General features: G+C 37.5%; 1 protein-coding gene across 7 annotated transcripts in view; it reads left to right on the top strand.

The window, feature by feature from the left end:
- LOC149690887 (discoidin domain-containing receptor 2-like) overlaps window positions 1–25,568 on the top strand; it is a 185,600-nt gene that overhangs the window by 27,722 nt on the left and 132,310 nt on the right. For all 7 annotated transcript variants that reach the window (XM_089870615.1, XM_089870616.1, XM_089870613.1 and 4 more), the window contains exon 3: window positions 18,912–18,984. The gene's annotated coding sequence lies outside the window, so the exon portion shown is untranslated. The remainder of the gene's footprint in view (window positions 1–18,911; window positions 18,985–25,568) is intronic.

The raw sequence follows: 25,568 nt of genomic DNA, 5'->3' as shown, positions 1-25,568 counted from the left end.
CAATCCAAGCGCCTTTATATTACACAATATTGAAGCACCTTTTATAGAAGTATAAAAGCATTTTCTTATATCACTATAGAAAAAAATAATATCCCCGGATCTTCTTCGTTTCTCAATTTTTTCACTTTAAAATTAAACTAAAGTTAACCCTACCATCGATAAACTTTTTTAACATAACCTTTACCTTGTTTCTCGGTACATTTTCCTATTGAAAAATAATACGGCGTAACCCTCTCGCGCGCTCTCGTGTTTTATTTACCACGCGCTATTTTTTTTTTACACACCTATGATAAAGTCGGTTCGTATTGATCGAGGTAATACGGTAGAGGGCTATACTCCTTATTTTTTATTCGTACACATGAAAAACGTAGGTTAAGGCGTAAGGTTTCATTCGTGATTGAGAGTCGTACAAAGTTTCGAAAAAGGATTCTGTAAAAAAATAAGAATAACCCTGAACTTACACGCGCGTGGATCGATAGAGACGGTGTCAACCGGAGTTTACGATAGAGTTGAAGGCTCGCGTAAGGGATACTTTAGTTAAGGCTTTGACAGTACGGATGCGAGGTAAAGCGCTCTTGAAATGGTTTATGGGATAAGAAGGAGTGAAGAAAAGAAAATTCTTCCATCTGTTCGGTGTTGATTTCAGCGCCTCGCGTATTTCTTGGCACAAATAAAAAAAGAACTTATTTTTTTTCTCTCTCAGTTCTTTCATATATTTTCGCTATGCAGCCACCAACAGAAGTATATAGTCACTGGGAAGGGTGTATATATATATATTCTTGAGGTTGAAGAATAAGGGTAACAACCTAGCTGGTCACATCGAGGTAAAAAATAAAGAAAATGCCCAACAATTCAAATTGTACCTGTTCGGACTATAACAGCATATACTCCAACTAACAAAATTTCTTAAATATTCACAATTTATTACAATATTAAGGAGTCTTTGTTGCCATTTTAAATAATATTTTGCTTTACTAATAATAGCTATCTATAGGGGGGAATCATTTGGTCCAGAGGTTATCAAGAAATATTTATTTAGATACTCTTTTTTTTAAATAATAATTTGTTTGCAAGTCCGAACTCGTACCTTTCCTGGAGTAGCGAGCAAAGTATATAGTGCCTAAGCTTACATATTATATAAAGAATAAAAGGGAGCAACTGTGAACTAGCATTACAGACTCTAAGCGAGCTGACAAATGGTTTTTGGCCGCGTCATCCCACACGCATTTCATCTTTTTTCCTCTTGAGTTGCAATTCCAAGCTTCTCTCTCTCTCTCTCCTTACAGACTATTTCTTTCGTTCCTTATTTTCTTCCTGGAAAAAAGAGAAGGATATAAAAAACAAATAAGAGAAATGCTTCGTTTTCTTTTGGCACATTCTTTCATTTTTCCCGCCTTTTTTTCTCTCGCTCACAATATTCTTTTCGCGCCTTTTGGGACGGGCTTTCCCCCCATTCCCTCTATTCACTATTTTTATTTTTTTTTTTTTGATTCGAGACTGGTGAAAAAGGAGACCCATTATACGATTCATTTAAACGTCTAAACAAAGATAATTTGAGGTTTTAAACGCGGGGGGAACTTTTAGTTACCAACTTCTAATTTATTTAGCGACTTAATAGTTTATTAATAACGGATGTAGCGTGTGAATTAAGTATGCACCGCGTAAATGTTTCGGTTAGGGGGGGGGATGGGTGATCATTTTTTTACGTTTAACTAGTGAATGACCTATTTAATATCCAGACATTATTGATTGAACTAAGAACCGAAAAAACCACACACGCTGTGGAGAAGGGGACCTTTTTCTAATTTTTTCTATTCTGTTCCCCTTTTTTCTAATGGATTAGGACATTAAAGGGGGGGGGCGTTTTTAATTTACATTGAAACTCAGGCAAAGGCTAAATTAGGGTTTTTTTAATACTCTGGAGAGTTAAGTTGTTGACATGATTGTCATTTAATTTATCGTCTTCTTGTTTAAGTTAAGAAATACTCTTAATTATTTTTAAACGCCACAGAAGATTCCGCGATCACGTGACTAAAATACATTCTGACGTGTTCATCGTCTATGAAAATAACTGGAGCAAACTTTGATATACAATAAATCCCCCCAAACTGCGTGCCATCAGCTCGTTTACCGCCAAAAAAGACTACCCAATTTAGCGCGCGTGGAGTTTAGACACAAATATTTTCGCGAGGCCTTATTTAATAAAGTGGAAGCTGTCCTTTCCTTATAGGCGTTAAACGCACGCGCGCTTTAAACTTTATTAACGAAATAATCGCGAATATTTCCCCGCCAAAATATCAGCGCGAGATAACCATTACAAAGTTTAAGCTCGGGCGCGAGAGGTTTCCCGCGTAAAAATTATTGATTAACGCGTAAACAGTTAGTTCCGTATTTTGTCCCCACGTCATTATTTGGCGCCAAAGGCGGTACTATTTATAGAGGGAAAGTTCTCAACGATATATTTACATAAAGACGCGTCTCTTCCTCCTCAGTTTCCTCTCAAAGTTACGGACGGAAGTTAATATCTTATAGTTTTCTGACTGCTTTCGTTATTATTATAAAGTTTTTGACGTAAGTTATTTTAACACTTTACTGCCAAAAATTTAAAATTTATTTTCTCAAAAATATATTATTTTTGGAACCCCTGTCAAGTTTATTTATTCGCCGCGAATCGGTGTTTAATAAGGTAGCCAACATTTAGGGGCAAACGGTTAACATGGGTTTTCCATAGAACGCCTGTAAAACGTTTTACCCGCAATACACGTGTGTTTGCAGAAAAGCGAACTTATAGGCGAATATATATTATTTAAATATAGATAAATAAATTAAATAATATAACTGGTAAATATTTAATATTAATTAAAGTAAATATAATAAAGATAATAAATTAATTAACTACTACTAACGTATTTAGTCGCGTGTTAAATTTAAAGAATAGATACTGGGAAATTAATGAACCCGCTACAGTAAATAAAATTTTAATTCAATGAAGGTTTTTCCTTGAAGGGGGGATGGGGGGAGGTGTTTGGAAACTATACGCAAGTTGTGTTTTTATCGCGCTCTTGGGAATATTTTTATTTCTTTTCTATTCGTTTAAAGGCCTTCCCATCAACCCTCGCGCGCCCCATAACTTTAACTCCCTCCCCTTTCCCTTTCCCGGAACGAAACGGGCTTCATCCTATCGTTGCCGATATGCCCCCTGGCGAAGAAAATTGACTTTAAAAATTGATCTTGATTTCGCAAAAGAGAACGAGCAGAGAGAGAGGCTGAGCGTGTCACTCCCTGTCCCTGTGTACTCCCTTCACCTTATAAAACCTTGTCTATGCTTTTCCATATTAAATTCAGAGTAGGGCTCTCTCTCTCTCCCTCTCTCTCTCTCTCTCTCTCTCTCTCTCTCTCTCTCTTCCTTTAAGGAGACGATATAGTTAAGTTCAGACTTACTTAAAAAATAAATTATGGTTGCTATGGGTCAAGGGAAAACCCTGGAAAAGTCAGAGAATTTAAAAATAGGTCTAAAAAGTTTAGGGAATTTAACTAGAGTTTTTTGTAAATTTCTTGGGTTTAGGCATATTTTTTGTAAGGGCGACAGTGTGAACGGATCTTTAGACTTCGGGGGGGAGGTTACGCTTTCAACCCCTCTTTCGATCCGGGAATAGTTTTATACCTGTCCCCCCCCTCCCTTCCCTTTTAAAGAGTCTCGATAACAAAGAAAATATCCTCGATCCCTTCTTGGAAAAGAGAGGCGAGTTTTATAAACCTCGCATTTCCTACTACACCCAAAAACAAGATTTTTTACTTAGAGACAGGATTAAATATTCAATTCATCTGCCCTTCCCCTCCCCTCGTACCATCGTTCTAAGTGACTATGTAAGATAGTTTCTGAATTATTTAGGAAATGATCTGAACTTTGGAAGTCGTCTCAAAGTCCTTCTAAGTTTGATGGAGGTATATTTACTGGAGTTGATTTCAAAGGGTTTACATTAGGAAATGGCTTGTAGTTAAGTTAAGTAGGCTACCCCTTTTCAATATTTATTAAACGCGTTTTCGTGTTTGTGTATTTTATTTTTATCTGTGGCTTTTACGAAGTATGTCTTTAGAAATATCTTAAATGGGATAATTTGCATAAACTACCTCGTGATGTGAATTAATATTACTAAAAACTTCTCATATATAGAAATATTTAGTTGAATATAGTTTCGAGTTAATTTCGGTCCAATAAATATATTCATTACGTCTCGAGGCATCGGTCAATTATTATTCGATGATATTTACTTTAAAAGTTCAAAGGTTATTTAGCAAAGGCTTCGACATTATTGAATAGAAATAAATATTTAGACTTTTCAATTTCTCGCATCGTTAAACACATCAAATGAAAGTTTAAATTTCATAGCGAATAATTTCAAATGAATACGTGGAGAGTTCAAGCGTTTTTGTTTAACCTTCTATTGGTGTTTTGATCAGGATCACCCGAAATTTCGGGTAAAGAATTAAAGAGCGCGAGGTGGAATTTTCAAAAGGGGTCGAATACTTACTACTTAGAGATAATTTATCCCTACTTTCTCGATAAACTTTATAATTTTGGGGATAGTATCCGACCACCGAAAGCACGCACGCGCTCGCTTCCTCGGTTATTGATAGGGTATTTTAATTGGAAACTTCACGCGCCTTTGATAATATTAAAATAATTTAAAACGATAACATTGTAAAAGATGGGCACGAGCGTGCGGCCGCTTTTATTTTAAAATATCTATTATTGATAACGGTGATTTTGAGCTTAGGGTTTACCCGGGTATCCCCCGCCTTTCTTAACGCTGTAAAGTTACGGTGATCTTTTGGGAGGTTGTACACGCGTGGGGATGAAACCATCTGACGTTTTCTTTACATCAATGCCTTTAGAAATATCCCGAGCGACAACTTAAGTTGAAAGCGAAAGTTATTAGATATTATATAGAGAGGAAACACGGGGAAAGCTTGGCATCTTTACGCGTTTATGGCGAATTACACGGTTAAGTTGGTTTTTCAATCATCGATTTTGGTGGAATCCTATAACAACCACCATGGATTCACCTTGGCGTCGGTATGGACTCGACGCGTGGTCTTAAACCCCCGTGGGAAGGTAAGGGGACGCCACTGAAAATTTAGGATTTTAGAATTTCATTTCCCTATAGTTTTCCCTATACCGTATTATGCCAAGATACCTGTTGGATTTCTCTTTCAATATTTGAATTTACCTTAATCCTAACCAGTTATATTTCAACAATACTTACACCGAATCAATACGTACTCTGTTTACTTCGGATTTAACGAATTCAATTGAAAAGATGTTAGAATCGTACGTGGCAATACATGAAATTTTAGGAGTGTATTTATTTTCCTGAGATACGCTGTTGAAATAAACAAGGCAACAAAATTAGGAAGATGGGAGATGCGACGTAACATCTCGTTCATGTTGAGTCAAACGTCACGCCAATTTAAACCCAAAACTCGCGTAACTGAAGTTGAGGTACCTTTTTCTTACACCTGTCTAAGTCGATGAGTGTTCGCGCCTCGTTTAAAATGAAGAATCACGGACGCGCACTGTGCCTGGTCGTGTTGTTTTTGTTTTTACGGCCCGCATGCTTTTGGTAATTCTCGGTGCAACTTGTTTCTCGAACATTCCTTCGCGGTTTGGTCCGAAAGCGAATTGCCTGGACCTTTGATTGTATAACCCGCGAAATAGCGTAGCGATCTCTGCTATATATTGTTGGAGAACCAATTTCGAGGCATTTTTCCTTTCGGTGGTGGTATGATGCTCTCCATCCTCTTCCCATCTTTGCTCTTGAGCCTCCTTATTTCTCTCACTCCACACTCTATGCCTTTCCAGCATCCCTATCGTAGTACCGTAGTTGTTGATTGAGGATCTCGTCGCTAGGAGCTATCTCTCATCGTCAGTGAAAACAAATAGAAACAAGGCTCTCACCATCTCGAGATCCCCCATCGTATTCGAGTCTACCCGTTGAATCAAGTGGAAAGGGGGACGCAGTCGTTTTTAACAAGCTTATCTTATACCCTTATCTTCGTTAATTAGGTTTATTCGAACGTGTTCGACCCAAATCTACAAGTATTCGCGTTTCTTCGTTGAATTAAGTGGAAGGTAATCGCGCGTATTAATTCCGACGAGTATTCGCCACATCCCTACTTTATCTTCGTTAATTTGGCACGCGCGTACGCTTTACAGAAGTCTCGCGCCCTTTCCAAGCCGCGCGCGAGATAAATTTAGACCATTTTTTGATAAATGACGGAATACTGTCTGTGTAATTAATAATTTTTCTCCGGCGCGTGAATGTTACGGTTTTACGCTTATTGTAGGCATGGGCTGTTTCACGCGCCTCTTCTTGCACGTGCTTAGTTTATGAATATTTTAACCTTGATAAGGCTAGGGAAGAAATAAATTACGTTACTCGGATTGAAATGGTCTATGTAGGAAGCTGGTATAGACCGTTCCACGCGCGATTTGCCACGCGTTTTCAATCGCGAGATATTTTTCAATAATTTAAGCTTGGTAAGGCTGGGAAAGAAAGACCCACGTGTTGTAGGTTGAAATGGTCCATGAAGGGAGCTTCTGGAAAATGTTACTTTTAGTGGGCATCTTATAGACTAACCTTTAATTAAAGAGAGACTTCTAAGGGCCCGTAATCTCTGCTATATTTTAAGAGAGAATATTTTCTTCCAAATTTGTGCATTAAATAATAATAGGAATTTACTTTTCGGAGAAACTTTCCTGCGATATTATTGGACCTAATTTATCAACGAACAGCTGCAAGATTGGTTTATTTTATTATACTATACGATTAAAATTAAAATTAAAGGAATTTATACGTATAACCCGGATTTTAATTTAATTTTAGTCTAAAACATTTTTGGGAATTATTATATATTCCAAAGTCGGTCTTTAAATTCTTAAAATGCAAATTTATTCCTGAAACAATATAACTCTTAACAATATCAAAAGGCGCCGGAGTTTATGAAATTCCCGGCCAAAATTTTAGTTTAGTATAATAATAAAATCAAAGAGCCAGTGGCAGCACCGCGCGCTTTCCGGAGAAGCCAGAATTTAGGGGAAAAGATCATATAAGATACGCGCAACTCGTAAAAGATATTCTGACTTTAGAAACATTGACGTTATTGTCATTTTCGTGGCGCACCCCCCCTTTCCCCTTTTCTCTCTTTCTCTCTCTGTATTGCCGAGTAATTTTCGTTCCGGAATATTTAGGGTCCCTTAAAACTAGGTACCCAATGTAGTAACCCCCCCCCCCTCTTCCCGTAGTATCGTTCTTACTAAAACGCAGTCACGTGAGCAATAATTAATTAATACTCGCGAGCCAGATATTCTCATAAAGCGCGCGGGCGCGAGCAGCTCGGGGGTCACGTGGATGTGTGTATAGCTTCCTTTTCCCGCCTAAAACTTCACCTAGGATCTGTGACTCCCGCTCACGAGATATTTCCCGAGCTATTTCTAATTGAAACTTCATTCCAAAGCTCGAGCACGAGCTCCAAGCCCGGCCCCAAAATTCTCCAGTTCAAATTAAGGAATTGTACTGCATGCGGTGACGTTAATATTGACTTCTATATCGTACATTATACAAAAGCGTTTTAAACTCTGCATATAGGAAATATTTAAATGGAGAGTATAAAGCTTGGAGGTGTTAAATTATATATAATATCGAAATAGGCTTGTATGTATATACGCCGACTCAAGTCGAGAAATTATAGAATTTAATTTAATTTTCGTCTTATATTTTTATTTTTATTTTTAAAATCAAAAATACTTTTACACGCGGTGTAAATTAATATGTATTTGTATAAGGTTAAGGTATTAACTTCGCATGCAATTTTCTATCTCTTTATTATCCATCCACCGAATATCAAACCACTAAGAGAAGAGGGTGAAATAAACCGAGTAAGAGAGAATGAGAGAGAGAGAACTCGGTTCCCCGAAATTTCACAAAAGGAATGTAGTAATGGTGGTATTTTAGTAACTACGGATGGTAAAATTAATTTTCATGTAAATGAATCCCCGCACTCTCTCTCTCTCTCTCGTTCAACCCTCCTCCTGCACCCCGGAACTGGAAGAAGGTTACATGATATACTAACAGTAGAATGGACACCTATTTCCCCTGGATAGAAGTGGGGGGGGGGGGGTGGCGGTATTCAAAGTAAATTAGCTCGAAGTTGCGTGAAATTTAAAATGAATACAGTGAATTTCAATTTTTGAAATAATTAAAGTTGCGGCCCTAAGTTACTTCCAAACCAGAAATAGGTAATTTTTCGCCTAAAACAATATTATATTTTGAACATATATGGTAACTTCGGTGTTCATTAACTTCTCGAGTTTAGTTAATCAGAAAAAAATTCGGTTACAGAAGAAATGGTTTGGAATGCGAAACCCCCTCCATGCATTCCGAAGCCGCGCCTCCCGACAAAATCGTCTCCATCTTTTTTCCTTTCATATTAAACACATTCTTTTTAAATTGTAAAGAGAGCTCTTATTTTCCTTTTTAATTTCTCTTTTGTATTCCAAGTGTATTTGTTAATTCTTAATTTTCTTTCCAAAAAATTACACTCTTTTTTTCTTTTCGGTATCATTTTCTTTATTTTTTTCCACGCGCAGTTTATAATTAATTCAAAGGCGGGGCACGTGCTATCTTAACAGTAATAAAGATTGGGAGAGGATAGAGTATTGACCTTGTTTCGTATTCCACGTTGAAATTAATGTAAGCTTTCACTTTGAATTTGCGGTTATTTTTTTTTCTACTATTTCTTTTTTTCTTCTTCTTTTCTTTCTTGTGGTTGGCTGCTTGGTAAATGACTCAGGGTTAATTAAGCTCATTAAAAAGTAATTAAAATAACGCGTGTCTTCTTTTATTCTTCTTGAAAGCTTGTGTTTAAGAAATTTCAATCTAGAATATTAATTACTAGAGACGCCGTTGAAATAATTGTTATTATATTTTTTAATTATTATATTTTTTCTTTCTTTGATGTACGCTTTTAAAATTGAATGACAGGAATATGTTAAGACAATAGAATGGCCTTGGTTTAATATCAGTTTTCATCCAAAATATTTTTAGATTACCATAACTATCTCATCTATAAATATCGCCCTGTACTCCTCACCCCTTGGGTCTTTATTAATTGAGTAACTCAAGATTGTACCAAAACTAACTAAACTCGGGCTCTAATATGGCGTGAAAGGTTAGCCTTCTTCGACACTACACTAATTGGCTGGCAAAGGCTTATGCAAAATCCAAAAAATAAAAAAAAGAGAGAGAGGTTTTTGGGGAAAAAGCATCTCGGCTTCCTGATCGGGTAGCTTTGACGGAAAAGTGGGGTCTTACGATCTTACACGTTCCATTTTAAAGGAAATAAAAAATATTGTTGGGGAAAAATCGATAAAGAGCTGCCCTAGTGCGCCCCGGTGTTACTCTTAATGAGAATAAATTCAATTCAATCGCGAATATCGACTAGAAGAGCTCTCCGAGATTAATTATAGCCTTTGAGACTATATGGGAATGTTTGATAGTTCCAACCTACTCAAAGCGTATACTGACTTTAAATAATATATCTCTCTACTAGAACACGACGATTCACTCTGAACCAAAATACAGTTCAATATTAATGGTAATATTATTTAAATTCGAGTTTAGCGTGATTCTCTTAAGTAAAGCCATGGTCTCTCTCCCCCCTTTTTTTCTTTCCCCACTTCTTTGGCAATACGCTTGTCAACGTTGAACCTTAACAAGATCGGATGTTCAAAGCCAAGGGATTTTTTCAGAGAGGGAAGGGATCTCGAATATATATTTGACTCGGAAACTGAGTGATCTTGTATTTCTAATCAATTAGTAATCTTAACCAGGGATTGACGCGAGGGCCAATAAACTTAATCAAGCGCTTATTAATTTATCACTCTAAACTTAATTAGAACTAGGCAAATTAAAGACACGCAAAGATGTGATTAAATTCTCGTTCAGTCTTAATTCGATGGGAAGAAAATATTCACGATTGAAATGTAATGGATTCACGCCGTATTTCGGAAGAAAAACGGAAATGTTCCAATTGAGAGATAATTTGCATATTTACACTGAAATTTCTGTTTCTCTTCCCCTCCCGCCTTGTGATGTTAAGATCCCTGTAAATTCCGTAAATCGAAATCTAAAACCCCGACGTTAATGTTAAGACACGTATTAAGCGCGGTAAGAAATACTTAGTAACGTCATTCTAACTTGAAAGTATCATTTAACACACAATCTCTAGGCTTAGCGTTAATAATTAAACTGGAATCTCGCGGATTAGAATCGCTATTTAGTTAATCTGACGTCCTATATCCGGGGGTGGGTGTAGGTTTTAACCATCTTTTTGCCTAACCGCTATTAATAGAGGCTTTCTCGCTCATTTCCCCCTATGAGAGTGGACCCAAAGCTATTCGCGATGCATGCCCCTTTGCCCAATTTCCCCGGGAAACTGGGAGGGCGCGAAAATTGCGCCTTTATTGCAATAAATACTTGCGCAAACGCGAACATCATCATTCGGAGCTTGCTGTGTTATATCGAAGTAAATATCTTAAAGCAATTCCATCTTACGACTTTTGTTTACTTCCTTGTGTACGAACACGTGACTAGCGCGTGCTCTAAGAAATTTTAATTTTTTTTTGCGCGAAACAATTTATTGCACGTGCTTTTCAAATTAGTTTTGGCACGCGCCAAAGGGTTCGAATTACCCACTTTAATTCATGGATTTTATCCATTGAAGTATTAAATTAACTTTGTGGCAAACTCCGAATGGTTTTCGAGCGTTGCTAGGAAAATTTGCGGTGCAGGAAAACCTTCAATTAGAATTTGGCGCATCCTGGTCCCTTCCTCGATCCCGTATGCAAATTTCTCTCGGAGCAAAAAGATACCAAGTGGGTAGGGGGGATGGGCGAAGGGGATAGGATCTCTAGGAAACGAAGATTTTTAAGAGTAAACTTTATTTTAGTTTGGCATGCTTTTCTTGAGATACATCCCTCTGCTTCCCAAGACGGGTTGCGGGGATGTTTTCTTTAATGGCTGTTGCTTCCAAGGACCTTAATTAGAACTATAAATTTTCAAAGTGTTGTTTTACATTCTAGAGTGAAAGCGTAACGGGTTTGTTTTTTTGTTACGTGAAGGTGATTTTTAATTAGAATTGTAGGAAAAATAATTAAAAACCGAATGTAAAAATATTAATATTTAGTTTCCTTATATTTAAAACTAAACCATTCTAAATTCCGTATAATTAACTTATCAGAGCAATGATAAGTGTTTAACTGAGCCGTTAAAACCATGTTCGTTTCTCGTCTGTCTTTCTAAGTACCCCCAAAAAAACATTTCTGACAAAGACGGGCCAAAAATAACCTAAAAAGCGCGAATAGCTTAGTTCCAAATGGCCGAGGCTTCCCTAAAGAAATAGGTGGAGAAATCCAAGCTTTCGTCGCCATCCAAAGAAAGGAAGAAACGCGTAGAGTAGCTGGGTTCTCCGGGGCGCTTTTGACGATTATAATAAGGCCGGGAAACTGAGCAGCTGGACCTCGGTTTCCCCTGGGCCCCTACCGGAGCAAAAATCTTCTAGAAAAAGAGCCTGGCTATTGATAGCACCACCGAGCACGCTATACACAAAACGCGAGAGTCCATTTTCCGGGTCTAGTTTTTGGACGCTCCACTGTCCACGCTAATTGCCCCACGTGCGCCTCATTAGCTACGGGGGATGGGCCCCCAACTCAATCTTGTAAGAATCCAACTCGGCCTCAGAATTCAACGCTGCTTAATCCTAAGCGGACTAATAAGTAGCGTATACTCTCGTAGAGACTGAAAGTAGTCTGCACGCTCTTTATATAAGGGGATGTTCCTGGGAAGAAGAAAAACGATCCTTAGCCGGGAACTGATCATGGAACGATGCTGGATTGGCGAGACACCGTAGCCTAGAATGTCACGTGACTCTTTTCGGGGTACCGTTAGACTTCGGTTCGTCTCACGTTCAAATTACAACACGCGAAATACTTAACTGGATAGGGCCTGTTGTATTGGAGTTTCAACTTGAGATTCAAACCATGGCGCGTAGACCAGATCACGTTTACTACCACGAAAGGACTTGCCCCCAAAATAGCTCTACAGTTAAAAGTGTGCCGTGGCCAATTTAGAACTTCCCTGAACATGAATTCATTCAATTCTCCCGGGTTTTTACCTCAAAAGTGTAATATCATAATGCAATTGATCACGACTCAAATATTTTCTTCTGGTAACTTCTTACCTTCAATATTCAAAGTAGTATTATTATTAATTCATGTCTTCGGTAGTATCGGGTTCAAAAGTTGTAGGAGAATGTAGTGCAAGTATCTACTTTGAATTTGCGTTCAAGTACAACCATTGATTGGTGGTAACTGACTAACAGGGTTGCTAAAGTACCGGAGAAAGAATCTGGTACCTATATTGGTAGTGCATGAGTGGTCAAGGAATTTTCCCGGCTACTGTTTCACTGGCAAATACCCAGCGTCCTTGTCTTCCTATAATCGGCTACTGATAAGTCTTAAGGGTTCGCAGACTGCTTCCAGACCGAATACTTTACCCCTAACCCGCAAAAATGCGTTCAGGAACTCGGAAGTAAAAATTAGTAGAGGAAGTGTAATGACTCTATTGAACAGCTGTAGCGGCAGCTCCTTTTACCCAACTGATTTCGGGTTAAAAATATTTTGTTTTTGTAAAAAGAAAAACCTAAATATTGAATTTAGTTTAGTTAGGTATTTGTTATTGGAATTTTAGTATAATAATTTGTATGGCTCTGTTCATCACGAGTTCCTATCTACAAACGCGCTCCTTAAAGGTATACAGTACAAGAAATCCCTGGAATTCAATGAACAAGGCATGACTATACTGAGCACCGTCTCCAGGAGAGACAGTAACTAAAAACTTTGTTCTAAAAATACCATTCGTAGACCAAAGAGCGGGTCCAGAATCCTCGAATCGAAGTTACGAGGTTGGTATTTTTTCTCTCAAATTCCATTTTCGTTCATAACTCGAGCTAGGGAGATAAATCTTCCACTAGACCCTAAGGTAGTCTAATATTATTCATCTCATTTTGAATGTTCTTCGAAAGTTAAGGCTAAGTTTAATGGTATTCCAATGGCCTTAAGCGCCTCGGGTGTACTTGGGTTTAGGTGATGTATTTTAAAAGTGGAATGAATTTTCGCCAAAATTCAGAGAACAATAAGATACCATTCCGGCCGGAGAATATGGGATTATGGAATTTTTCGAGATGGAAATACGATGATGCTTTGTTCAAATTTAAGAACTAATACAGGTTTAAAGCCGGACTTTTAATTTTAAGGTATTTTTAGACCCCAAAATAAATTCAGTGATGAGTGGAAAATACCCTCCATCTATTTCTTCCATTGGTTCACTTAGTAGTTTAAAAACGCGGAAATAATTTTAAGTTTAATTTAAAATTTTGAATTCTGTAGTTGGCTAGTCATGAAGTTGGGAAAGGCATTTAGTTCTAATATAAAATTTTGAATCTCCTATTCTAGAAAATATTTAATTTTACCGCTCTGTTGATTTAAAATATTTAAAAATTTAAAATATTTCTAAATTTTTATATTGCATTCAAAGAATTTTCATTACAGGACAATTTTGTACTGAATTTTTTGAAAGTATTTATAAGTTTTAGCGAATCTTTTGTTTGTGGAATGTAAACAATATAAAGTAATTCCTTTTTGGCGTATAAACCCGAGCTAGGGCTCGGGAGATATCGGTAAACTCGAGTTACGGTCTAAAAATAATCGACTAACCCCGGCCCTAAGGGGCATGCATTCAAGTTCTTCAGAGAAAAAAAAAATTCCCTTAGTTTTTAGGAGGTTTAGTCAAATTGGTTGTAGAGATATTGGTGTGTGTATTGAGGCATCCAGATGGCCCGTTATACCCCCAACTTCCCAACTTGGAATTGCAACGCCGTCAATGTTAGGGAAAGGTTAGGAAACGTCATTGAAGTCTATTTTAGTCTATTGCAATCTCACGATGAATATTGATTGAATGTAATCTCGCGCCTCTCTTGAAAGCTTTTCAAGGAGTAACCCATACCATTCCAGTCTTAGAAAGTTGCTCATTTCTACACAAAAACTACGAGGATTTAATTCCTTGTAAGGTTGAAATATTTGGACCATTCTTTACGACGTCTTGGATATAGATATCTTTAGAATTATTCCGTAACACTCGATTAACACGGGACAAGGCTTAATAAGTACCATTTTACAAACATATCCCCCGGTTTTATACGCATTCCTCGAATCGACGCGCATAAATCTAGGTCCGCTAAAGCGTCTACTTGATGGACAGCGTTTCTAAGCGGCTGCTAGCGGATTAAACGCAGCTGTTATAGGTTTTGAAAGAAAGTAGAGCAAATCCGTAAGGTATTGCCGCTTAATCTCCGTATACTTATTTAAATACGCCTTTTAAAATTTATACTATAGAGAAAATAATTTTGGTATAAAATTTAAGCCCAACCAAAGTCATATGGCTTATACTTTTCCAGTTGAAAACGTGATTCGCGAGAATTTTCCCAAGTCTAAATTGTTTAGGAGAGAATGGCGCCTATTTTTCCCGCCGCCAAATAACTAACCCCAAGACGATGTTATTTATTCTCTACAGAGAGTAACTACAAATTAGGCTTAGCTCGTGACGCTAATTGAACGTAGCTCGAGAGGAGTCAAAAGGAAGGAAATCTAGCTACAAACCGCGAAAAAAAAGAAGCAGAATCGCACGCGCCATTACGCCATTTCCATTCAAATCACGCGCTAACTTTCTCGGTTATATTATTTTTTAAGATGGTAATAGGGGAAAAGGCTGACTTAAACCGTAGCTCTTGGATTTTATTGAAAAGGACCGTGTGTGGAAAGAGACTAGACTCGAATCAACAACTTATGTTTGGTCCGTTAAACAACATCACGCGCGCGCGCTTTGTGGGGAGTTTTGTTCGTTCGTTGAATTTAGCTTACACCTTCTGAGGCTTAGCTTAAGATTCGGGCCTTTTCCAGGAAAGGTTTCTTGTCTTAGTCTTGTAGCGGAAACGCGCCAAACGAAGGGAAGCTATCCCGAACGGAAGAGATAAATAAATCACAGCCGCTCGCGGTATAAAAGACAGCCAAGTTAGACGCGTTTCTTAACAAACAAACAAACATCGTATATAGAATAGATTTCCTCTTTTGTAAGTGACAAGTGCAACTTTGATTGCTTTATCTTTCCTCCAAATGTCCCTTCACCTTCTTTTCGTTTGCTTTATGACGTAATCTCCTAATTTAAATAAATACATTCTTGTATTTTTATTATAAGTGCATAATTCTATCAAGTGTATTACGTACACTCACTGATCCAAAGCTTACCATGTCCGAGTTTTATTTTTAAAAAACCATCAAATCCAGAGAATACCCCCTATATATTTTTATTACGAAGTCAAAAGGTCGCCATCATGGGGGTGTTTGATTGTCTATTTTCACCCCCAACTCTGGTTCTGTCCCTTCAGTCAGAAAAGAGGGGTCAAACACTAATCAAGAAAATACCCAAGAAGTCTCGAGTATTCTTTCAACTAGAATGAGTAGTGTTTGACCCCACGGGTCAGAAGGGAGTAGCAGGGTCAATTTCATCCTTCTCATCTCGCCTTAATCCAATAACCCCGTCTCTGATTTTCCGGGGGGATGAAGGGAAGGGAAACGGGCTTTGCCTTTGCCGAATCCCTTAGTGTATATATAGATTGAGTCTCTCAGGGTCAAGATGAGTGTAAAGGCCGCGGGGGCTTTGCATGGTCACTAGTTTGACCTGTCATACGCACGTGATGAATGAGGGTACCCCTGGATAGCCAGGTGAATTTACTAACCCCCTCCCCCTTCCACCTCTGGTTCATTATAACGCAGATTTTCTATGACTCGTATAGACCAGTAGGCCTGCGCCCAATTCGAACCTGGATTATTTTTATGGGACATATTAAAGGTTATGTGAAATTGTGAAGAAGAAACTAATTTTTGGTGGCAAATTATGTAGGATACGATAGCCCCTACTTGTAATTTATTTAATTTTACTAAATACTTTGAGGTTAAATCAATAAATCAAGGGTTGATAAAATACGGAAATGAATTGTTTTTATGAACAATTTCACTGTTCCTTGAAATGGGTATATATACAGTCTATATGAAGAAGAAAATGAGATGGAAGACAGAGAAAGGCTGGATTGTTGAGAGTAGAGTTGGATCGGACAGCGGGCATCCGTGATTAGGAAAAAGTGGGCCGGAGGAGGAATACAGCTAGCTGCATTCTATATAACGTTGGAAGAATTATACGGATTAGAAATCGGGCCTTGGCTCCTGAAGCGGTACGCAGAGTCGTAATGCGTATTTGACAAATGATTGTTCCACTTCAAACTAATGGACGCAGCCCGATAAATTGGATTACTTATAGCTTAAGCGAGAGGCGGGACACTTCTCCAAGTAGTTACAACATCCCCTCTATTTTTCCAAAAATCCCTTAGAATTCCTGAGAAATTCATTAATTTGAAATGAAATCAAAATTACATCACCATATTTATTTCGATCCAAGGACCGTCTATATTAAAATAGAAACTTTAGTGTTCCACCCCTCTGGATTGTACTTGTATTTTGTACTGGTGGATTTGGATGCGCAGCTAGAGCGCTTCCAATGATATTTCCTCTTTTTCCTGTTGTATTTCCTTTCCTATATCCTTTCTCGCAGTCGGTATAATACCGTACCAGTTTTATCTGGGTTCCATTCGTTCGTTCGCCCGACTTGCTAAGTTAGGATTGGTTCTCGTTAATTAAGGCACGTGATAATGTCCTTTCTAGTATATTTTCGCTTCATTTAATAGTCTGTTTATTTACGACGTCTATTCTAGCGTAATTAGATTGTAGGTCAAGACACGTGTTACGTACCCTTTATTTTTGATCTATTTTAATTTCGCGCGCTCTAAAGTGTCACGTGTTTTAATAATACATCAATTTTGTTTTTGAATTTTTAAATTAATACCACGTGATATCGTGAATTTACCCCTTTTAAATTGCACCCAAAATTTCGATGATTAAAATAAAAGATATGACGAATATTTTTTCTTTTAATGAAATTTGGGGCCCTTTCAATTTCGGGGGTCCTACTCGAATTAAAAAGACCTTGAGGTAAAGCGTAGGTATAAACGAATTGGGATGAAATACTCGAAACCAACCATAGCTGGGACCCGAAGCGGCCGGGTGCATAACATTAAGAATAAAAATTTTTGGGGGTCCAATTGAATCGATACTCGGGGAGGAGGGGGGGACCCAGTTCAACTTAAACTCCGTAAGACCACCTGGCTTAATTCAGTTCACTTCCTACCTTATTCGGTGGTACGAAATTAGGTTGAATTTTTTCTCTTAAAAATGCAACCGCAATAGAAGAATTAAGAATGTGTAGTGTTAGTGGAATGACTCAACCCCAAAAGCCCATGTAGGTTTTACGTAATTCTTTTCAAGTAGGACTTTAGTGGTACCAGCTGGGATATGCGACTCCTATGCGTTCTTAATACCGCCCGTAGGCGTAAAACCAACCTTCTTCCTAGTGGTGGTGGTTTGAATTAAATTCGTTCATGTACTATATATAGATACACTTTTTAACCATACACGAAACTATTTCCGCGAATACATAAGTGATGGGGTCCTTTTACGAAGCCGCCAATGCTAAGCCTAATTCTGAAAATATCTCTAGCTACTTAAGCCTATGGTGTACTTCGTCATACCAACGTGAGCAAAACTTATTGAATTTAGGCATAGTTGAAGAACACTTATTTGAAGGGAAAAGTTCCAAGCGAAACTATTTATCCTTTTTCCTTTCAAATGAAACTAAACAGCTCCTCCATCTATTTTTAAATGAATCTCTTTTATTATTAACTAATTTAAAATAAACCATATTGAAAATAACGTAAGATTTTCCCAAGAAAATTAAAGTATTTCACTTATTTTATTCTTCATGACCAAAGGAGAATTTAAATCTAGGACAAGTAAGAACGCCCTAGCTCTTCCTTCCGTTTGGGATATTATAATTGAATTTACGAAACACTTGATATAAAAAAGGGACATCAGTTCTCTAACTCTGAATTCGACCAAGTTCAGTTCATCTCTTCTTGTTGGGGGAGGATTGGATGGCGTGCCATCTTAAAATAAAATAAAAACGCACTCTACTTAATTGAATTTCTTGATACACTGTGATAAACGGACCTTCCCCCACCCCCTTTCTCTCTTCGCGGAGCTCAGAGGTCAAGAACTAGACGATATAGTGCCAGTGCGACTATTAAAGTATCGTCGGCGACCCCTAAAAGGTCAAATGGACACAAAGAAAAAGCAACAAAAGTTCATTCCCAAATTGATAAAGATTTATATGGAAAAATGTGGGCGACTCGAAACCTGCGCAGATGCGCATAGTTTTGTGTCAAATACTATACTAATTTGCGCTTGAAATTGAGCAGAAAAATCTGGGAACATGCTAGGCCTTGGCGTGTTTATATACTGTTCATATATATATACCAATATGTTTTTATTTTTCTATTTTTTTCTGGGAGTTTTTTGATAAGGGATATGTCCGTCCGTTTATGGCGGCTACTGTTAAAGAGCGTGACATTTTTTCCCGCCTTATGATTGATGGGACGTTTGGTCCAGGGCTGATAACTACCGTCATTTGTAATCACAACGCATTTACTTGTTAGGCTATTTGTTGTTTGTTACGATAACAAAATATATATTTTTTCATTTCTTCGCCTCACATAATACTTGTTCTTTCTTTATAAGATAAACACATTTATTATAAAAAAATTCTTTCTTGCTTTTCTTTCTTATATAGGAAACAAATTTGGAAATTTGAGAATCGAGGAAGGAATTTGGTTCCCATAGAATAATTCCCAGAATATTAAAGGGTAAGTGACACGCATTATTTTCTTATTTATTACGTTTTTGTCTATACGTTTATACGCAGTTGTGTTTAGTCCCTGTGCTTACTCGTGTGTTTATTATGGTGTTTTTTTGGGGGAAGATATTTAAAATTTCTACAAATGAGAATAATTCCACGTTAACAACCAATCAGAAACCCTTCTCTCTGTACGTCATTTCAACGTGATAGAGCTTAAAACCGGCGTCCGCAACAACGCCTAGAGAAATATGTAGAATTAGAATTTGGTCTAAAATATTTTATCATCAACTCCCATCATCTCAAAGTAAGGAAGAAGTCCTTAATTCATTCTTACGACGATGTTGGGGGACAGGGGAATCCCTCGCTGGATCTCTCTTAATGAAAGATTCCATCGCTCGGAGATGGAAATATGGTTTCCCAACTCCATCCATGACGCGAGGCCCCATCATGCTAGCATCATGATTTGAACAATTGTAATGTACATTCATGTACGAAGTTTGGACGAGTCGGAGAATCTTAATGTTTAGAGCTCCTGGTATACTGCAGTGGGATATATGAATTGCGGAGGCTCAAGAGGAGCGGAGCATCCCTTCCCTTCTCCTCTTCCTCAGCCTCTTCCATACATGTATATATATATAGGGCTTCTTGGATTTCTATTACTCTCTCCCGGTTTTCCCCGCCGCACATCTTACTGACTCGCCCTCGTAATTTTCTAGCGGTGCTTGGGCTTGCTTGGAACCTCCCCCCCCGTTTCACTTATCCCCCCCCCCTTGTTCGTATCGTACTTAACGACCAAAGATGCTTAGGACATAATTCCTCGGATTAGGTCCTGTTCAAATTTAATCATGTCGTATTTGGAAAAATATTTTTTATTTATTTACTTACTATACAAATTTGGAATTTAATTCAGTGAGGTTTTCCATGAGTATTTATTTGATATTGGTTGGGGGTTAGAAATTGACCTTTTTTGGGGCTTCTCGGGATAATAATCGTATATAACTTTGATATGATGAGGGAGTATGGTTAAGTTATAACCTTTGACCCGTAATACTTTGAATTGATGTTAAAAATCGTGTTTGATTTTAGAAAGGGTTATTTTTAATCAAACTTTCTACGGGAAGGAGTATTTGTTTTTATTTAAACTTATTTTAATTAGTATTTAAACACTTTAACGTATCTCTAGTTTGAACTTAACCTTAGTTATACCTAATTTAGAATTTATCTATAATGGGCTGGCTGCATCTACGTCGGTTTAAGATGTTGAATTAGAGTTGGGCTATGAATATATAATTAGATGGCTCAGGTAGCTATAGTTTAAAATAAATTATTTTGGGACGTTCGAAATTAATAATGCAACAACTAAAGCATCCTTCAGATTTGAACAAGACTTTAAAATTATACACCAAAGAACTTTACTCGAAGCTCCTTAGGAGGAGAAAAAAACACCCCCCCTTAAGAATATCGTGAAATAAGCTTTTGTTACGTAGTCCACTGAATATACTCTACGTCATCCGAAAACTCGTGCTATAGGAAATGAGGGCACACGCGCGTGCAGAGGGCAAGGAAACTTAACGGAAATTGCTGATAAAGATACGGGAATTCATTACGAAATTTAGGGAAAGTGTTAGACGCCTCTTATTCTAAGCGCACGAGCTTGAAAGTGGGAAGGGAAGGAGTAAAGGGGTAGTGTAAGAGAGAAAGAGCACAATATCTGTCAGAGTTCAGCTATCATTAATACTCATTAAACACCAGTCCGAAAGCGCCCTAGGCTGCGAACCGAGTATACGTAGTAGGAGCCCTAACTCGGGCTTTTCCCCCTTCTAACCGAAGAAGAATACACTCTCTCTCCCTTTTCTTTGAACAATCTCCCAATTCCCGCCAAATTCTTAAGACTTAAATGGGTTGGGTGCGCGAAAAAAAAATTCATTTCTTTTTACTTTGGGCGGGCTTGGCGAGCCTTTGAACATATGGACGGTTTTAGTGTCATGGGTTTCCCCTACGATCCATTGCTAAGATTGAGTTAAAACAGACGCTAATGTAGGACTTTTCCCCCTACTTTGGTATGGTATTAAAATTTTATTTGGGGAAGAAACGTACGTATTATACTTATCCGAATTAAGTGAAATTTAAACGTAAAAGTGTATTATTTTTTTTACAAAAATTATTATCTGTAATTCTCTTCGTATTTCACTTACGATTTTAAGGGGTCAGGAGAAATGGGCCTTCTTCGTAGGAAAGAAGGACCCCCGATTTCTTAAAGAGGGGAAACGTCTTGAAAAATAGGAGAGAAAGTTTATAAGCGTATTTCTAAGAGGGTTTCGCGAAATAGAGGATCCATCTACAGAATAGACGATAGACGAAAATGAGAAAGGAACTTTAGAAATAAATCGGGGCCACTTTCTATTTCCTTTAAAAGTTTAGGCCCATTTTTTTCCATTTTCCACCAAAGGATGAATCTCTTTTTTTTGAGGGGGCCAGAATAAAAATGGCGGGAAAATGCACCTGCTTACTTTTAAAATACGCGCAAACATTGTATACAATATATATATATTTTTAAAATAGCTCAGAAAATAACCTCTCCCCCTCTCCTTCCTCCCCCTGACATTTTATTCTAGAAATTCTCGGAGAATATAAATTTCTCTTTCTCGGCATAATTTTCGTCTTTTCCCAAAAACTGAAACCTTAAGTTTCTTTCCGGTGGTGGTATTTTTCTCTTTTCCCGAACTCGAAATAAGTAGGTCCTTATTCGTTTCCCGCCCTTTTTTCCCCGCTCAAATGCAAATGAAGCCATCTTTTTCAATTATTATTAAAATGAGACGCGCGCGAGCTCGAGCTGCCGCTGGACTCGGCCACACCAAATTCCCCGCCCTTTTTAACTTTTCCCGCGCGCTTTACTTTTCCCACGACAATCTCGGCAAAGGATTATTATAAGATGAAACACTGGAATATGACTCGAGAGGAGAGATCTCATACGATTTAAAGAGTTGTCTGTCTGTAAAAACGATAATAACATGACCCCTGCAAAAGTGATCTACCAATATTAATTACAGTGTCACATCGATGAAATACGCTTTTCTAGATTAATTTTTAATGGGTAATTATCTTTAAATGATTGCGGTTAAGGTAGGAGGCGTAGCTACGTCTTGTTTTCTAGTTTTAAACGATTACATTTTCTTATTTTTTTCATCTTTGTCTCATTTACATAGTGGCAAGAAATCGAGCTGTAGTTTTTTTCTCTGTTGGAATCTAGGTCCCTCTTTTCCAATTCCCAAGGTTTTTATTCCTTCAAAATGAAATCTTTTGGTTTTTCGCTGGTGGGCTGAAAGTTTTTACGCTTTGAGAGATAATAAACCCTCTTTGGTATTAAGCCTTTTGCAAAAAAAATAAAAAGAGAAGAGAAAAAGAAGTAGGGCCTGTTTCTTCGGAGATATGTTTTGCTATTATTTTTATTCTTGAATGTTTTTTGCTTCTTCTTCTCCTGAGAAAATGGCAATAGCTCTTAGCGATGAGTTTAAGAATAGAAAAACAAAAAAGGGTTAAGATTTAAATCTCGGTGAAGGGGGTTTTTGAATGAAATTCCATTCTGGAATGGATTGAAGAATTGCTGTTTTTATTTTTTTCTTTGTAAAATATGTTTTAAAGGATTCCAGGGATGTCTTGAAGTATTGGTAGATTTTCATCTTTGTAACTGCAGGCTGTTATTTTTTTTAAGTTCCAATGGATCCACATTTAAACAAATCTAGCCTATAGCACTTGGGAAATGTAGAGAGATTGTACAAGGATACATATAGACATTTTTTCTACAAATATGATATGTTAGTAGAGATTTCTGGCTGCGAGTGTGCATTTATCCTCAATTTTCCAAAGTTCAAAATATGTTACGCCTCACCTAAGTTACAAAAGCGGTATAACAGTTAAGCGTATCTTTGAGAGTGAAGCTTACAGGTGTTGGAGAAATTCCAGTTATTCTTTTTAGCTTTTCCTCTCTCAGAGATGTTTCACTCCCATTGCTCTCCCAGCTCTCTCTCTCTCACTCTTTCCATCTCGAAATGCATTATGGGATTATAGTTAGTCCGGCTTTCGTTTCTATAGCGCGCCATGTAGCCAGCCATCTTTCTGCGTGTCCTCGGTGAATACATACTCGAAACGTAATTTGGTGTAACCCAAGCGAGGAATTCCCAACGGAGAGTCTATACGGACTTGGCCCCCTCTTCCTCCGAAGTATTTCTCTCTCCTTAAATCTCCTCGAAGTTGTTGGGATTGTTTTTCTTTATATAGATCACTTTTGTTCCGAGATTGAAAACTCTAGTATAAAGCCAAAATAAAGCCCACCTTTTTTACCCGATACAAGAAATTATATTTGTGTCCCCACATTTCTTGGAAGAATCGGACATGGATATAAAATTGAGCTATAGCATCAAGATTTATTTTTTTCTGTTATAGTAGAATTTTTGTGTTTTCCTACTGTAATGCAGTGTTTTTCTACTATATTGTAGTGTTTTCCTACTATATTGTAGTGTTTTCCTACTATATTGTAGCGTTTTCCTACTATATTGTGTGTTTTCCTACTATATTGTGTTTTCCAACTATATTGTAGTGTTTTCGTGCTATTATAACATTTACGTAGAAAGTTGTATTGTAAAAGGATCCCAGATTAAGGTTCGGGTCTGAAAAGATCTGGAACTGTTTTGATTTCGCTATGGAAGAACTAGACAAATCACCTTTAACAAAAAGAGGTCAACTGATAGGTCCTGGCTGTCCTTTAAGCGCGATATAATAATAGCGCTATTATGGGTGACAAAAAGGCGCCAGCGCCGATTGAGAAGGCACTTTCTATTGTTTTCCAGCTGTAAGAGCCTAAAGAACGCCGCGTAAGGATACTGCTAAAATAGTCCAAAGACACTTTTAGCGCGTGAGTAAGCTCGAGGCTCGCCAAAAGAAAAAGGCGGGAAAATGCGGAATCTTTCTCGCGCGTAAAAGCTTATACTCGCATTGTCCTAAAGTGCTTGTCTTGTTCGTTGCGCGAGAAAATCCTTTCTTTTTAGGCGCGAAAACGACACCGGTACTTAGATATAAGTTCATCCCATTCCTAACAGTCAAAGCCTACGAAACTGAACCCCACAATTCTAGTATATCATAGGAAAAGGCTTCGAAACTCGCGGAGCCTTCGTTCCGAGACGATTCTTTTCTAGTTCGATGAAAACAAAGCGTATTCTTTATTATACCAAAAGCTTATCCACTTATATAACCCTTGGTTTGGCGCGCGCGTATGGATGCAAATACGAGGGGTCACGCCTCCTTGGACTTTTAGAAATGGGGGTTTTTGTTTTGATATTGTTTTAAATCAATTTTAGCTATGCCCAAAATATTCGGAAAAATGGATGGGAAAAGTTTTTCCATTGAAAATTATGATAGTACGGTAAACCATCAACCCTTTCTGGGCTCAAGGGGGCCATTTGGGATTTTGTTGGACACCCCCCCCCCCCAAGAATGACACTCGGAAAAACTTTGTAGATGAAAAAAAAGAGAAAACCGTAAAGAGACATTTGAAAGATCATACCGAGAAAGGTTTTCTCATAGAAAAAGGAAAAAGGAAAAAATTGGAAGTGATCTCAACCGAAGGGGTCCAAATAGTTTCGGTAGCCATTCCACTCGAGTGTAGTTTAGTAAAAGGGGGCGCGTATCGATATCCAATGTTAAGTATCGTAAGGAAGAAAGTAGTACTCTTGAACTTTTCTCCAGTGGAAAAATAGTGGATGCTTTTTTTTACGAGTTCAGTTGGACTATTGAGGGAGACCGCTAGCTATAAATCATATCTATAGTGGAGTAAATATATATATAGAGAAGAAGAAAAAGAAGAAACTTCTGTTTTCTTGAGAAGCGCGGTTCTTCTCGAATCGTTTTTCTACGTAAGGATCAAAAGCTCCGGAGCACAATGGTCATAGAGGATAACTAAAGTTTTCCAGAAGAATACTGCATGGCCATACTCGATACGTCTTTGCTCTCCTTCTTTTATTTCGATATTTACCCTTTGGGCTTTGATACCAGGTTACGCTTTTTTTCTTTGCTGCAGGTTTTTAAAATATTTAATGTTTGGAATACGTTTCTTCTAGAAGAAATCTTTTTGTTTGTAAATATTTCAGGGCGTAGCTAGAGTTTCGAATGTGTTTTTTTTTGGGAATATTTTACTTTATTTTACAAGTTTGGGTTTGAAACTTTTATTTACTTCAAAAATAAAGATTTGGTAAATTTTTGGGTTTTATATTTTCCTCCAAGATTTTTCGATCAGCCCCTGTAGAAATGTTTCAACTGCTACACATCAGTGTGCAGGGAGAAGCTATCTTACAGGGGCAATATTATTTTTATTTAAAATTGAAAAAGACTCGAGATTTCAGGAATGCTTTACATTTTAGGCCTCAACTTATATTACAGAATTATACACGCTCGACTTCTTTCAAAAACCATTTTTCGCAATTAGTAAATTTTTAATAAAATTATTTCAAGAGGGTAGATATTTCCAAAACTTTTTTTTATTCGTATCTGGCTCCCTTTCAAGAGTTAAGGGTATAGTTTATTTTATTTTTTTGTTGG

Source organism: Phalangium opilio, unplaced genomic scaffold (genome assembly GCF_054372755.1).
Source record: "Phalangium opilio isolate 3A_F unplaced genomic scaffold, DU_Popi_V2 ptg000031l_1, whole genome shotgun sequence".
Taxonomy (NCBI): Eukaryota; Metazoa; Arthropoda; class Arachnida; order Opiliones; family Phalangiidae; genus Phalangium; species Phalangium opilio.
This window is presented reverse-complemented; position numbering and strand designations above follow the sequence as displayed.